Here is a 14,811-nt window from a genome sequence, read left to right as displayed (position 1 = left end):
AGGCAAGTTCACTAGACTGGCCCACCAAAGGATTCCATATAGATGGTAACCCTAGCGTCTATGGAATAAATCCTCTAACGAATGGTGGTGCATGTGATCCTTAGACTTGAGATCACCGAAGTGCCTTGTACACCTATCATCGATTGGTGTAGTTTGACACCAGCCCAACGTAGTTCTATTTAAAGCTATCAATATGGTAGTGATTGGCTACATCGAGGAGTGTATCAAGACTATGATGGATCAACAAAGGATTCATCACTCATGGGTACGGGAAAAGTTATCTAACGGCACAATTCTGTGAATGGTAATGACACTAATGTTATGGCCACAGTAGGATTGAGTTGTTGCTCAATCCAATTTATTATTCCAGTCATTGGTCTAGTACTTGAATACAAAGATATCAAGGATAACTAAGGTTGACACTATTTCTGTACCTCAGCCTCGATGAGATAATAGATGATAAAAGAATTTGATTATATGGTAACCATATCCTTGATAGGTAGCTGTTTCACTGAATCCAAATCTATTGGCTGGTCTTGATGCTTTGCTAGGGGCCAATCTTGGTCTGTTTGTAATGAGACGATTGATTGGTGTCAATCGCGATACTACTCATTGTTGATATGATAAGGAGCCTACAGGTCACACACTTAGAAGACAGTTTAAGGATGGTAAATTTTGGAAAGGTATATTCGTGTTTTGGATTAATGGACTTATTGGTAATTTTGCTGTGTAATTAAATTTATTGAGGTTGTAGCCTATGTCCAATTTTATTATTGGAGTAATTTAGCAAAATTATAAATTTAATTATTAGAGTTAATATTAATATTTAACTAAATAATTAAATAAGGGTTAATATGCATTTCTACCTGAGTTTGGGTTGTTGCTAAACTTTGGGGGTGAAATGGATATTTGCTTTATTATTTAAAGCAAGAAAAATTAGGTTTTACTAACCTAATTCATTTTTTCCATGGGTGAGAGGTTTCTGAAGAGAAAATCTCTCTCTTCTTTTCTTTACACTCAATCTTCCAAAATCCGTACTCCTTAAAGCCAAGAATTAATTCTAGCAAAATTAATTCTTGGTCATTGGCGTATTGTCTTCATGTGGACGACATGAGTTCGATTCCATTCTCGAATCGATAGCAAATCACATTCAGAGACATTGACAAAGCCTTCAATCACAGGGATAATCGAATTCTTGTATGGATTTATGTTATTTCAATTTAAGCATGTAAAATATGTATATATCAGACCCTGATCTAAGCGAAATTAGAGTAATCGATGGGCAAAATTTTTTGTTTTTCCACTGCCATTGTTCATCAATTACTAATAGTGGTATCAGAGCCTAGAGTTTTGATTATATATATATTAACTATGTTTTTTATTGATTTCCTAAATTGATTGTTAGAAAATGCGTGTTTGGGTTTTTTAATCTGTTTAAATTGATTAATATATAAACTGGGTTTGTTAAGGAATTCCTATTGGACCGATTTTGTTCTACGCGCGCATGAACAATATTCTGGAATTGCGATTTGCGTTGTAGCGTCGAGCTTTGTAAACTTGGAATACGTAAACACATCGCGGTGAAATAAAACTTTGCCGCGACGTGATTGCAGGATATGTTGAGCGACTGAAACGCATGAATAGGCTACGGCAAAATAAAACTTCGTTGCGGCGTGATCGCGTAATTGCATGATTTGAGCCATGGCGAAATAAAACTTTGCCGCAACATGAAAGCGTCGTAAAATTGTGCAACATGAAAATGATGAAGTAACACGTCAAATCGTAAAACTACGTGATCTCGCCACGATGTAATAAAACTGCACCATGGCGCGAATGCATCATCAAAGCGAGAGTTGCTGGATTTGCGTCATGGCGAAATAAAACTACGTTGTGATGCATATTCATTCTTGCGCTACGCCGCGGCATACTAAAACTATGTCGCGGTGTGAATGTTGTTGTAGCATTTTTACAATGCTAGACCAATATGTAATTCTGCAAATTCAAGAGGGTAATTTTATAAATCAACCAACCCAATTCAAAATTGATTGTTTTGAATGTATGCAATAATTCTTGTTTGAAAAATTGCATGGTGCCCGGTACATGAGTGTTAGACCTATGGTCAATGTTTTAAAATATATTTTTGGGTATGTATGATTGTAAATATTTTAAATTGGGCTTGCGTGCCTTGCCTTTCTCCTCCCTTCTTGATGTACATTCTTTTCTCATCTTATTCCCCTCAAATGTAACTCGAGATTCCTAAATTTATTGATGTAAAATTAGTGTAGAATTAATTTCACTGTAAATTTAGTTTGATGTATTTTGTAATGTACTTGAAGATAGAGCAAAAACGAAGCTACCATACTTGAAGATTCAAGATATTTACTATAGGATCCCTAGGTGACCCACCAATTCCTCTCAGCTCGAGGAAATCAGTTTTAGTTAGGCCATGCATGTACCGACATGTTTCCTTAAATGCTTAGAATGCATGCTAAGGGTGTATGTTATAACTCTAACATGCTAATAAAGATAAAACAAGTGAGACGTAAAATAAAGCCCTTAAATAAAGTATATTAAGTCATATGTAAGCCTTCCATCACCATGGGTTTAATCAAACCACTGTTCGTTGGAACCTTGTTTGCCAAAGCGAAGGGTACACTTCTACCAGTGGGAGGTTAAATTTCATTGGAGTTTTCCTTAATGGTGATGGTTCGACTTAAATGATATGTTTTGCTTGTTCGCCAAAGCGAAGGTTGATAAGCATATAATAGGCATAGTAGAGAAGTACACTTGTTGTGTATGTGGCAACATGTAGTGTCTATTCTACTGATACTGAGAATCACACTTGAGGATGATGGCTTCGGCCATTGAATTGTGCAATTGGCTTGTTGGCTTGTTTCACATTTGAGGTTGGTAGTGGGAGCTATCAACTAGTGCGGATTAAGTTTGTTGGCCTACTTAATCAACCCATTTTGGCTTGTTCGCCAAAGTAAAGGTTTGAAATGGGCTAGATGGGATCTCAGTCCACTAGGAAAGCCAACGAGCTTTTCCAAGTTAATAGTGAGGGCTATTGGCTTGAGGAAAATAGTGGGAGCATTTTTAATAAAAGACCTTATTACATAATAATGAACATTATAATGACTTTTAGTTTTTTGCATTTATAGATTCACCAATATGAGCAATACCAACCTACGATTGATAATCGAGAAAGAAAATAGGTTGGATGGATCTAATTTCTCGGCTTGGTATCGAAATCTTCAGACTGTATTGACGTTCGAAAAGAAATTATATATCCTTGACAAAATTTATATGGTTGAGCTTGATCCTGATGCCACTCGGGAAGTAAATGACACTTATCAAAGGTTCCTTGATGATGTTGATAATGTTGAGTGCATTATGCTGGCATCGATGACACCTGAGCTGCAAAAGTAGCATAAGAATATGGATGTTGCTGCCATAATTCTGCACCTTAAGGCTTGAGACTTTAGGAGGTTTGGTTTGGATGCAGACTTACAAGTGGATTTAATTATGCAATCTCTACCTGATTCTTTTTCACCATTCGTAATGAACTTCAATATGAAAACAATGGTGAAATCCTTGTCAAAGCTTCTGAACATGCTGAGGACTGTGGAGTAGGACATGAAAAGGTCCAAACTTGTTTTACTGGTTGCTACCAGTAAAGGAAAGGGTAAGGGAAAGGCCAAGGCCAATCCTAAACCTAAGCCCAAAAGACATGATGCTCTCAAGCTTGAGCATGGCGTTGGGAAAGGTGGGAAGGTAGTCTGCTTCTATTATGGTAAGCTTGGCCACTGGAGGAAGCATTGCAAGGCTTTCCTCACTAACAAGAAGAAGTTAGACGCTTCGACTTCAAGTATGTATGTGATTGAGATTAACTTCTCTCCTTCAACATCTTGGGTCATTGACATAGGATGGGTACTCACATTTGTACTTATGTGTAGGGCTAAGGCAAAGTAGCTTGCTTGTAAGGGAAAAGTGGACCTACGAGTTGGAAATAGAGCACATGTGGCTGCATTGGCTATAGGGACTTATTGTTTATCTTTGCCTACAGGTTTGTTATTGGAACTTCATGATTGTTATTTTGTACCTTCTATTTCCAATAATATTATTTCAGTATCTACTTTGGATAATATAGGATATCATTTTGAGATTTCTAATGGATTTTTGTCCTTTAGTTTGAATGGTATTCTATTTGGATTGCAAGATTAACGGATTTACGTTTGTGATTTAAACAATAAAAATATTCTCAATGTTGAAACTAAGAAAGCTAAACATAGCGATCGAAACCAAACATACCTCTGGCATTGTACATTAGGTCATGTTAATCAGACTCGTATTGCAAAACTTCAAAGGGATGGAGTTTTGGATCCTTTTGACTTCCAGGCTTTTAATGTATGCAAGTCATGCCTTTTAGGCAAGATGACCAAGTCGCCTTTCACAGGACAAAGTGAAAGGGCTACTAAACTGTTAGGCATCATCCATAGTGATGTATGCGGTCCACTAATAGTTAAAGCCAGAGGTGGATATTCATAATTCATCACATTTACTGATGATTTCAGTAGATATGGTTATGTCTACCTTATGAGACATAAATTCGAAGTCTTTGATAAATTTGAAGAATTTAGGATTAAAGTACATAATATGTTGGGCAAAAGTATTAAAGCTCCTCGGTTGGATCGAGGAGGTGAATACTTGAGCTTAGGGTTTTCTAAATACATGAAGGAATGTGGGATAGTATCGCAATTCACTCCTCTGTACACACCCCAACACAATGCAGTGGTTGAGAGGGGGAATAAGACCTTACTTGATATGGTTAGGTCCATGATGAGTTTTACTGATCTACCTACATCATTCTGGGGTTATGCCTTAGAGACTGCAACTCACGTACTGAACCATGTGTCGTCAAAGTCTATAGATAAGACTCCATATGAACTATGGAGTGGATGAAAGCCCAACTTGTCTTATCTAAGAATTTGGGGTTGTGATGTTTATGTTAAGAAATTGACTTCAAACAAGCTGGGCCCGAAATCCTATAAATGTATATTTGTGGGGTATCTTAAGGAGACCAAAGGATATTATTTCTACCATCTAGAAGAGCACAAAATTTGTGTCGCTCGTACAGGTGTCTTCTTAGAAAATGAATTTTTTCTAAGAAGTACTAGTGGGAGAAAAGCAGAACTCGATGAAGTTCTAGAACCACAAGATACATTAGACGAAGGACGGGAGATGTGCCACAAGAAGTGGTTGAATATCGTGAGGAGGTTACTCCACAATCTGTGGATCTAAGTGAACCACCTCAAGTAGCACAGGAACTACGTAGGTCTAGAAGAGTATGCCATGAGCCTGAGAGATATGGTTTTCTCGTGACTCAACATAGTGACGTACTGGTCTGCCAAGACAATGAACCCAGAACCCGCGAAGACGCTATATCGGATCCAAATTCCATTAAGTAGCTTGAAGCCCTAAAATCTGAGATGGACTCTATATACCAAAACCAAGTATTGTCTTTGGTGGATCCACTTGAAGGGATAAAACCCATAGGGTGTACATAGGTCTTCAAGAAGAAGACTGACATGGATGGCAAGGTACATACCTATAAGGCACGACCAGTTGCCAAAGGTTTCAAACAAATCCATGGTATTGACTATGAAGAAACCTTTTCACCAATTGCCATGATTAAATCCATCCGGATTATGCTTGCGATTGCTACATATCATGACTATGAGATTTGGCGGATGGATGTCAAAATGGTTTTCCTGAATGGAAACCTTGAAGAGGATGTGTATATGACATAACTCAATAGTTTCATTCTTGATGGACAAGCTAATAAGGTATGCAAGTTGCAGAGGTCCATTTATGGACTCAAGCAAGCTTTAAGGAGCTAGAACATTCATTTTGATGAAGTCGTAAAAGAATTCAGTTTTATCAAGAATGAAGATAAGCCTTGTGTTTATAAGAAAGTAAGTGGGAGCGCAGTGGCATTCTTGGTGTTGTATGTTAACAACATACTTCTGATCGGAAATGATATACTGAACTTGCAGTTGGTAAGAACTTGATTATCCAAGTGCTTTTCCGTGAAGGACTTAGGAGAAACAACCTACACTTCAGAATAAAGATCTATCACGATAGATTGCGTAGGTGGCAGCCTAAGTTAGAGTACATACATTGACAAGGTGCTGAAGAGATTCAATATGGAAGAATCCAAGAAAGGATTTCTTCCGATGTCACATGGTGTTCATCTCTCTAAGGATGTGTGTCCTAAAACATAAGATGAGAGAGATAGAATGAAGAGGATCCCATATGCGTCAACAATTGGATCCATCATGTATGCCTTGTTGTGCACTCGAATTGATGTCTCATGTGCGTTAAGCACTTGTAGTGGATATCAATCGAATCTTGATTATGCTCAAACTAACACACGATTATTGTATATAGCTGAGGTGTCGATCCCACGAAGAATGCGAACTATAAGAGAAAATGTAAACTTTGATTCTGAACAGTAAGGTTCTAATGAGAAAAATCTGAGTTTTATCAATGAAATTGTGAAAGTATGTTGAAGAATTCAATAAGAGAAATGACAAGGTTCCAGAATCCTTCCTAAGTTTGTTGCCTTATTCCCATCTAGACTCAATTATTTAATCTCAATTACTAATTTCACATCCCAAATCAACAATTGCTAGATATCCAATCAAAGCACGTGAATATCCTAATGTGATTGCCACTAATTACTCTTTAACTCCAACTCAAACACGCAAAGTCTATCTCATGAATTATCAAGAAGCAACAATATATTTAATAATAATACTGCAGTAATGGACAATTCTATAAGATAAATCTACCGGAATCAATTGCATCTAACAACTTTGATATAAGAAAAGCTTGACTAGACTTATATGGAGAAGAAGATTGCAATCACCGGATTAAGAAATTCTAAGAGAAGAAGAAGATAAATAAAGTTGTCAATTAAATTCAAATCCTTCTTATTTAATCAAAGAGTAAATTAATAAGCAATGTTTGACAATCAATCCATACAGCTGAGTCAAAGATAGAAACAAGAACAAGTACACCTAGAAGTTCATCCTTTCGCCTTGCTTGGAGTTTAGTTGGACGTGGAGTTCATTCTTTTGGAAGGAAAAAATGGAAGCTCTCTCTAACAAAACTTCACTGCCGTCTCCCCCCTGGTTAACCTAACACTCCTCAATAAATAACATGTGTTTTCCTTAATTCTCCCCCAGGACTCATGGAAAATCTTTCCTAGAAGTTTCCTAAAAGATAGACTTCCAAATTTGTCAAAATCTTATCAGATATGGAAAACAGAATTCGTCTCCAGCTTTCACCAGGATTCTCGTAATGAAAAAGATATTTTCTGGGCTTGGTCACTTCATAAAAATTGTAGTCCCAGATGTGTAGATGAATCTGGGCTTTTGAATCACCCACTTTCGATATCTGACGCTCTAGTTAGGCCTGTTCGAATATTCAATACTCAGCCAGGAAATCCTTCCGCGACTAGGATTCCAGGTCCGGTTTTGCAACAACTACTGAGAACCCAAACGAACTCGGATTCTCACCCATAATACCTTCCTGAAAAGCTTGATTCGTCTACTTTAATTTCTCTGAATAACACTTTTGCAATCGAGAAATCTAACTCCATGAAAAACCAGAAAATCGTGTCCACATCGCAGCGCAAACCAGAATTTCTCTTCGTTTTATTCTTCCGAAATCATTCCTTAAATCTGATATGCATAGAATCTTCGTGCTTTCCTCATTATTAGCCTTTCCATCTATTTTAAGTCCAAAATACCTGAAAATGCATCAAAATAAATCAATTTATTAAGAATGACGCTTAAGAATTATTAAGCCATAAATCTAGCCCTAAATCAATCTTAAATGCTAACAAATAAACACTAAAAAGATGCATTTTCTGACTCTCATCATAACCCCCAACTAGCTTTTTGCTAGTCTCTAGCAATTCAAGCGAAAGAAAGATGAAATGAGTTCCAAACTAGAAAATGAATAAAAACAAAACATAAAAAAAACTCAAAACAAGAACAAGCATGTTAGCGTTGATTCAAAAGTAATTCAACTTTTTGTCTCAAAAGTTGCACATAACACACAACACATAGAATCATTAAATTTCACCCAAGCCCAAAAACAATTCAAGTATCAACCTCATAGTTGTTATTGACTCTTAACATCCATCTTATCACAAACCACAAATCCAAACACTCGGATGATTTTATGCACAACATTCATGAACACAAGTCTTGGCCTCTAAAACATATTAAATTTCGTGACATCAATCACAAATCAAACTCCATAAGCTCACTTTTCAAATCACTCTCCACTAATATAGAAAAAGCACACTGCATTGGATCAATAGGTCTTTAATTGGCTTGTAACGTTAGGCTACGGTAAAGGTTAAGAAAGAATGGGAAGGATTAAACAAGTAAAAGAACTCAGTCTCTTAATCTTGAACACAACCTATCAAGCACTTAATAACCTTACTTCAATACCTCATTCATTCAACCATTTTTTCGAGCATTTCTCTCAATAATTCAACACTTTTTTTTTTTTTTTTTTTTATCAATTAACTTTTTTTTTCAGCACAAAATTTCTCACTTTTTTTTTCTCTTTTCTAGCTCATAACCATTCACCTCCATTTACATTCTTTTCTCTTCTCCATAACCCCCAACTCATCTCCTTTAATGTTCTTGGGCTGTGGTAGTACAAAAAAGAAAAATTCATATTTCCACCCTTACTCTTCTTTAGCGCTCTTTAACAACTGCTTATAACTAAGTTCTCTTAAAAGAATGGTAAGGATAAAATATTTTTAGGCTCATAAAGGTAAGTGAATGGGCTATCGAAAGAAACAAGGCCAATTTTTTCAAAGAAAAGGCTCAAACAGGTAACTAGTGATAAATATAACAAACGAAAGCGTGAAAGGCTCAAACGGGTCAAAGATGGCCTACATCATATCCTAAACAGTGTACATTCTAAGATTTTGCCTCGAGTGATTTTCAAATAAGTTCTAGAGCTTCTCGAGACCTCAAAAATATTAACAAAAACATTCGCACATAAAACTTTTCTAAATGTTTTAGACTAATCATGCAATCTTACCGCAAACAAGAGTCTCCAACTAAATGAAAATCGACACTTAAAATTATTCTCAAACCGAAGTAAGATTTAACTTCTTCTAAAAGCTATATGCTGTCACAATTATAATCATATCATTGACATGTGAATTGACTCTAAAACTAACACAAAACATGCTAAAAACAAACAAACAAATGTGAATTTTTTTATTTTTTATTTTTTATTTTCAAACTCCTATCAAGCAAATGAAAACGAACAAGATAAAGTGACACCAAACAATTCAATGACATGAAATAAGAAATGTGTTTCCTCCACCCCCAACTAAAAACTTGCATTGTCCGCAATATGAAAGAAAGCAAAAAAAAAAGTTAAGAAAAACTCCCTTGTTAATCAATAGTGCGAGAAGGCCGAAAACTGCATGTGCAGGACCATGCAAACTCCAGTTTGGTCCTCTTTTGGAATTTCAATCTCTAATCATAGAACAAAGGAAATAAAAAGAATGGAAACTACAGGGTAACGTTAAGATATTAATCAAAACCCAAAAATAAATAAAAACAACTTAAATTAATCAAAACTGAATAAAAACAAAAACTCAACAAAATTAATATACAAGGAACGAAAATACCCGATTAAGAGGGGTAAACCGGGGGCTCCAAAGAGATCTCTTCGGGCCTATCTTCAACACGTTCATGTTCCAAGTAGAGCTTTAACCTTTGGCCATTAACTCGAAATATATGAGCATCGAAAGGATCTTCAACTTCTACTACTCCATTCGAAAAAACACTCTTCACCATATAAGGTCCTGTCCATCGTGATCATAATTTTCCTGGATGGAACTGTAACCGAGAATCATAAAGAAACACTCGATTTCCTTGTTCAAAATTCTTCCGGAGTATTTTCTTATCATGCACTGCCTTCATTCTTGACTTTAAGTCCTTAGCATTATCATATGCATCATCTCTCAACTCCGCAAGCTCACAAAGTTGCAATTTCCTTTCTTCACCAGAGGTTGTCAAGTCATAATTAAAATTTCGGATAGCCCACAATGCTTTATGCTCTAGTTCTACCTGTAAGTGACATGCTTTGCCGAATACCAATCGATAAGGAGATGCTCTAAGAACCGTCTTGTATGCTGTTTGGTACGCCCAAAGTGCATCCGATAGGCGCAACGACCAATCTTTTCGATTTGGACTTACTGTTTTTTCAAGTATTTGCTTAATCTCCCTATTCGCAAGTTCCGCTTGGCCATTAGTTTGTGGGTGGTAAGCTGTAGAAACCTTATGGGTGACTCCATACCTGCGCATCAAAGCCTTAAAAGAACGGTTACAAAAATGTGACCCTTGATCACTGATTATAACACGTGGAGTACCTTACCTAGATAAAATATGATCTTTGAGAAATTTAACAACAACTTTATTATCATTAGTACAGCAAGGTATGGCTTCAACCCATTTAGAAACATAATCAACAGCAAGCAAAATGTAAAGATATCCAAAAGAAGGTAGGAATGGTCCCATAAAATCGATCCCCCAACAATCAAAGATTTCCACCACTAAGATCGGATTGAGAGGCATCATATGACGCGAGTTCATGAACCCAGCTTTTGACATCTTTCACATGAATGACAAAACTCATTAGTATCCTTGAACAAAGTAGGCCAATAAAAACCACATTGCAAAATTTTTGCTGTTGTCTTTTTAATAGAAAAATGACCACCACAAGCATAAGTATGACAAAAATTTAACACATTATCAATCTCTATATCCGGAATGCATCTTCTTATTATTTGATCAGGGCAATATTTTAAAAGATAAGGATCATTCCAATAAAACATTTTTACCTCAGCCAAAATCTTACGCTTATCTTGTGCACTCCATGTAGATGGAACTTGACCGGAAACCAAGTAATTTGCAATGTCGGCATACCACGACGTGTGAGAAAGGACGGCAAATAAATTCTCATCTGGAAAGGCTTCTCGAATGGGCAAAGTATCGGTATCATTCTTGAATTCCAAACGAGATAAGTGGTCCGCCACAACATTTTCTACCCCCTTCTTGTCCTTGATAGTCAAGTCGAATTCCTGCAAAAGCAAAATCCAACGTATCAAACGAGCCTTAGCATCCGTTTTTGAGAAAAGAAATTTAAGAGCGGAATGATCTGTGAATATAAGGATAGGTGAACCAATTAAATAAGAGCGAAATTTGTCCAAAGCAAATACTACGGCTAGTAACTCTTTCTCGGTTGTGGTATACATCATTTGAGAATGATTCAAGGTTCTACTAGCATAGTAAATTACAAATGGTTTTCCTTCCCTTCTTTGTCCTAAAACAGCCCCTATAGCATAATCACTAGCATCACACATAATCTCAAAAGGCAAGGAAAAATCGGGTGATTGCATAATGGGGGCGGTTGTAAGCTTAGAAACAAGTGTCCTAAAGGCTTTCTCACATTCGAGGCTCCACTTAAACTCAGTGTCCTTCAACAAAAGGTTACATAATGGTCTAGAGATAGCACTAAAATTTTGAATAAACCTCCTATAAAACCCAGAATGTCCTAGAAAAGATCTAACATCTTTAATGTTCCTAGGAGTCGATAATTTAGAGATTGTTTCAATTTTCGATTTATCCACTTCTACTCCCTTTTCGGACACTATATGGCCCAACACTATTCCGGAGGACACCATAAAATGGCACTTCTCCCAATTCAGCACAAGCCCTTTTTCTTCACACCTACACAACACATTTTCCAGATTAGATAAACATGAATCAAAAGAAGTTCCAAACACGATTACATCATCCATAAACACTTCCATACATTTTTCAACCATGTCACTAAAAATACTCATCATGCATCTTTGAAAAGTAGTTGGTGCATTACACAAACCAAATGGCATTCTACGAAAAGAGAAGGTACCAAAAGGACAAGTAAAGGTGGTCTTCTCTTGATCCTCTAAGGCAATCTCTATTTGGTAGTACCCTGAATACCCATCTAAAAAGCAATAGAAATGATGACCAGCTACATGCTCTAAGATTTGGTCAATAAATGGGAGGGGAAAATGGTCTTTCCGAGTAGCTGAATTAAGTTTCCTATAGTCAATGCACATACGCCACCCAGTCACTACCTTAGTTGGTACTAATACCCCGCTTCATTTTCTACCACAGTTACCTCGGCTTTCTTAGGGACTACTTGAGTTGGACTAATCCACTTACTATCGAATATCGAGTAAATGATTCCCGCGTCTAATAGTTTAATGACTTCTTTCTTAACTACCACTTTCATAGTTGAATTTAGTCTTCTTTGTGGGTCTGTATGAGGGTTAGCTCCTTCTTCTAGATAGATCCTATGGGAACAAATTAAAAGGTTGATACCTTTTATGTCGGCTATAGTCCAACCTAGTGCAAATTTATGCTTTCTTAACAAATTCAACAATTTATCACATTGCTCATCACTAAGTTCAGAAGAAATAATAACCGGAAAGGTATCACCTGGGCCTAAAAAGGCATGTTTGAGTCCTTTGGGCAGTAGAGCTAGATTTAGCGTTGGATGGTTTGGGTGGCTTCGGAGGATGGTTTGGGTGGCTCTCTCTCCTTAGGCAACTCCTTAAATCATGGCTGCCATGATTTCTTAATAAATCCCTGCGACTTATCAAAGACATCAACAACATTAACGGCATGGGAATAAGAATCATCTACATTAAAATCTTTAAGAAGGAATTCCCAAGGATTTGAATTATCTTTAATATACTCATCCTCCAAAATAAGGTCTTCGATCGTGTAAGTGTCGAAACACTCATCCTCTTCATGTGGCTACCTTGAGACTCGAAAAACATTCACCTCTAGAGTCATATTTCCAAATGATAGTGTCATTAGACCATTCCTACAATTTATGAGGGCATTGGTAGTGGCAAGGAATGGTCTTCCAAGTATCAATGGAGTTTTTGACTTCATATTCACAATGGAAATAGTATCTAGCACCAAAAAATCAACGGGATAATAGAATTTCTCAATCTGCACTAAAACATCTTACACAATACCTTTTGGTTTTCTTACCAATTCATCCGCTAGTTGAAGTGTCACAGAAGTCGGTTTAATCTCACCTAGGCTAAGTTGCACGTTAATGGAGTAGGGCATAAGATTCACACTTGCCCCTAAATCTAGTAATGCTTGACCACACGCTTTGTTTCCAATTTGGCAAGCTACTGTAGGGTAGCCTGGATCTTTATACTTGGGCGGTGTCTTGCTATCAAGTACCACACTTGCTTGTTTCATTAAGAACGCCGTCTTCTTCACATTTTGCCTCCTCTTGTGTGTGCATAGATCCTTGATAACTTTAGCATAACTCGGAACCTGTTTTATGACATGAAGAAAAGGAAGGTTAATTTTAACTTGCTTAAGTTGGTCAAGTATCTCACCTTTTAATGCCGAATTTCTCTCCTTAGGTTTAAGGAGTGCTCGGGAATCACTAGGGGCACCTTGATCCTTGGGAGCTTCAGCCTTGCTACTCATGGTGTTAGGAATCAAGTTTGATGGTGAAGTGGGTCCATCAATTTCCTTACCGCTGCGAGTAATCATGGCATTAACCTCTTTAACATTTTGATTGTCGACATTGGAGGTTTGTGCCATATGTTGTCCCCTTGGATTAGGTTGTGGCTGTGATTGAAAATGACCTTGTTCTTGAACCGTCAATAAATTTGTCAACTTGGTGAGTTGACTCTTTATCACCTTTTGTTCCTCGTTGACCCCTTGTTGCTCCTTTAGAAACCGTTGGTTTATCTTGCCTTGCTGTTCCACATTTTGGGCATGTGCCTGCATAAATGACTTAAAAACATCTTCCAAAGGTAAAGATTGTGGTGCATTAGGAGAAATTGGTTCCGGTCTCCATTGGGTATTAGATTGGGTAGAGGGTTGTGTATCGGTTCTACAACTAAAGTTATGATGATTCTTCCAACCGAGAGTGAAGGTGTTAGAGTAGGGCGAGTATGTTTTCCTAAAGGGTATACCTAAAGTATTACACTCTTCCTTCATCTCTCTCAACTCAAAATAGGTTTGACAATCCCTAGGTATATGATCTACTCTATTACACATAAAACAAGGTTCATGGGACTCTACCCTAACAACTGGTTCGGGGGCTCTAACATCCTTGGTTTTCAAAACCTCTAAACAGGCTTTAAGACTATCCTCCTCCCTAAGTTGATAAATTACAGCAGTTTGGTTTCTGTTAGTACTTTCTAAAGCATTGGGTCCCGTCCAAGTGTGGGCTTTTTCCGATAAATCATCTAGAAAGTCTATGGCTACATCGGGATCTTTGTGGAGAAAATCTCCATTACACATGGTTTCTACAAATTGTCTCTCCCTGCTTAGAAGTCCATCATAGAAGTAACTAACCACCTGCCAACTTTCAAACCCGTGGTGTGGACAAGAGTTCAAAAGATCTTTGTAACATTCCCAAACTTGGTATAAGGTTTCACTCTCTTTTTGTGCAAAGTTTGAGATTTGTCTCTTGAGGTTATTGGTCTTATGGGCTGGAAAATATTTTTGGAAGAAGGCTTGTGTCATCTCATCCCAACTACCTATAGACCGAGGCCTTAATGAATACAACTAAAACTTAGCATTATCCTTAAGAGAAAAAGGGAAAAACCTAAGTTTGACAGTATCTATCGTGTCAGCCCTATTTTGGAAGGTTGCTACTACTTCCTCAAATTCC

General features: G+C 37.1%; 1 non-coding gene across 1 annotated transcript; it reads left to right on the top strand.

Annotated features, from left to right (window-relative positions):
* The first annotated feature begins 14,508 nt into the window (after positions 1 to 14,508).
* LOC116141857 lies at positions 14,509 to 14,615 on the top strand. The gene has a single exon (XR_004129896.1). It is a non-coding gene; the product is annotated as a small nucleolar RNA R71 (small nucleolar RNA).
* Positions 14,616 to 14,811: the final 196 nt, after the last annotated feature.

Source organism: Pistacia vera, unplaced genomic scaffold, assembly GCF_008641045.1.
Source record: "Pistacia vera cultivar Batoury unplaced genomic scaffold, PisVer_v2 Contig1005, whole genome shotgun sequence".
Taxonomy (NCBI): domain Eukaryota; kingdom Viridiplantae; phylum Streptophyta; class Magnoliopsida; order Sapindales; family Anacardiaceae; genus Pistacia; species Pistacia vera.
The sequence above is the reverse complement of the archived record's forward strand: the minus strand, read 5'-3'. Positions and strand labels throughout refer to the sequence as shown.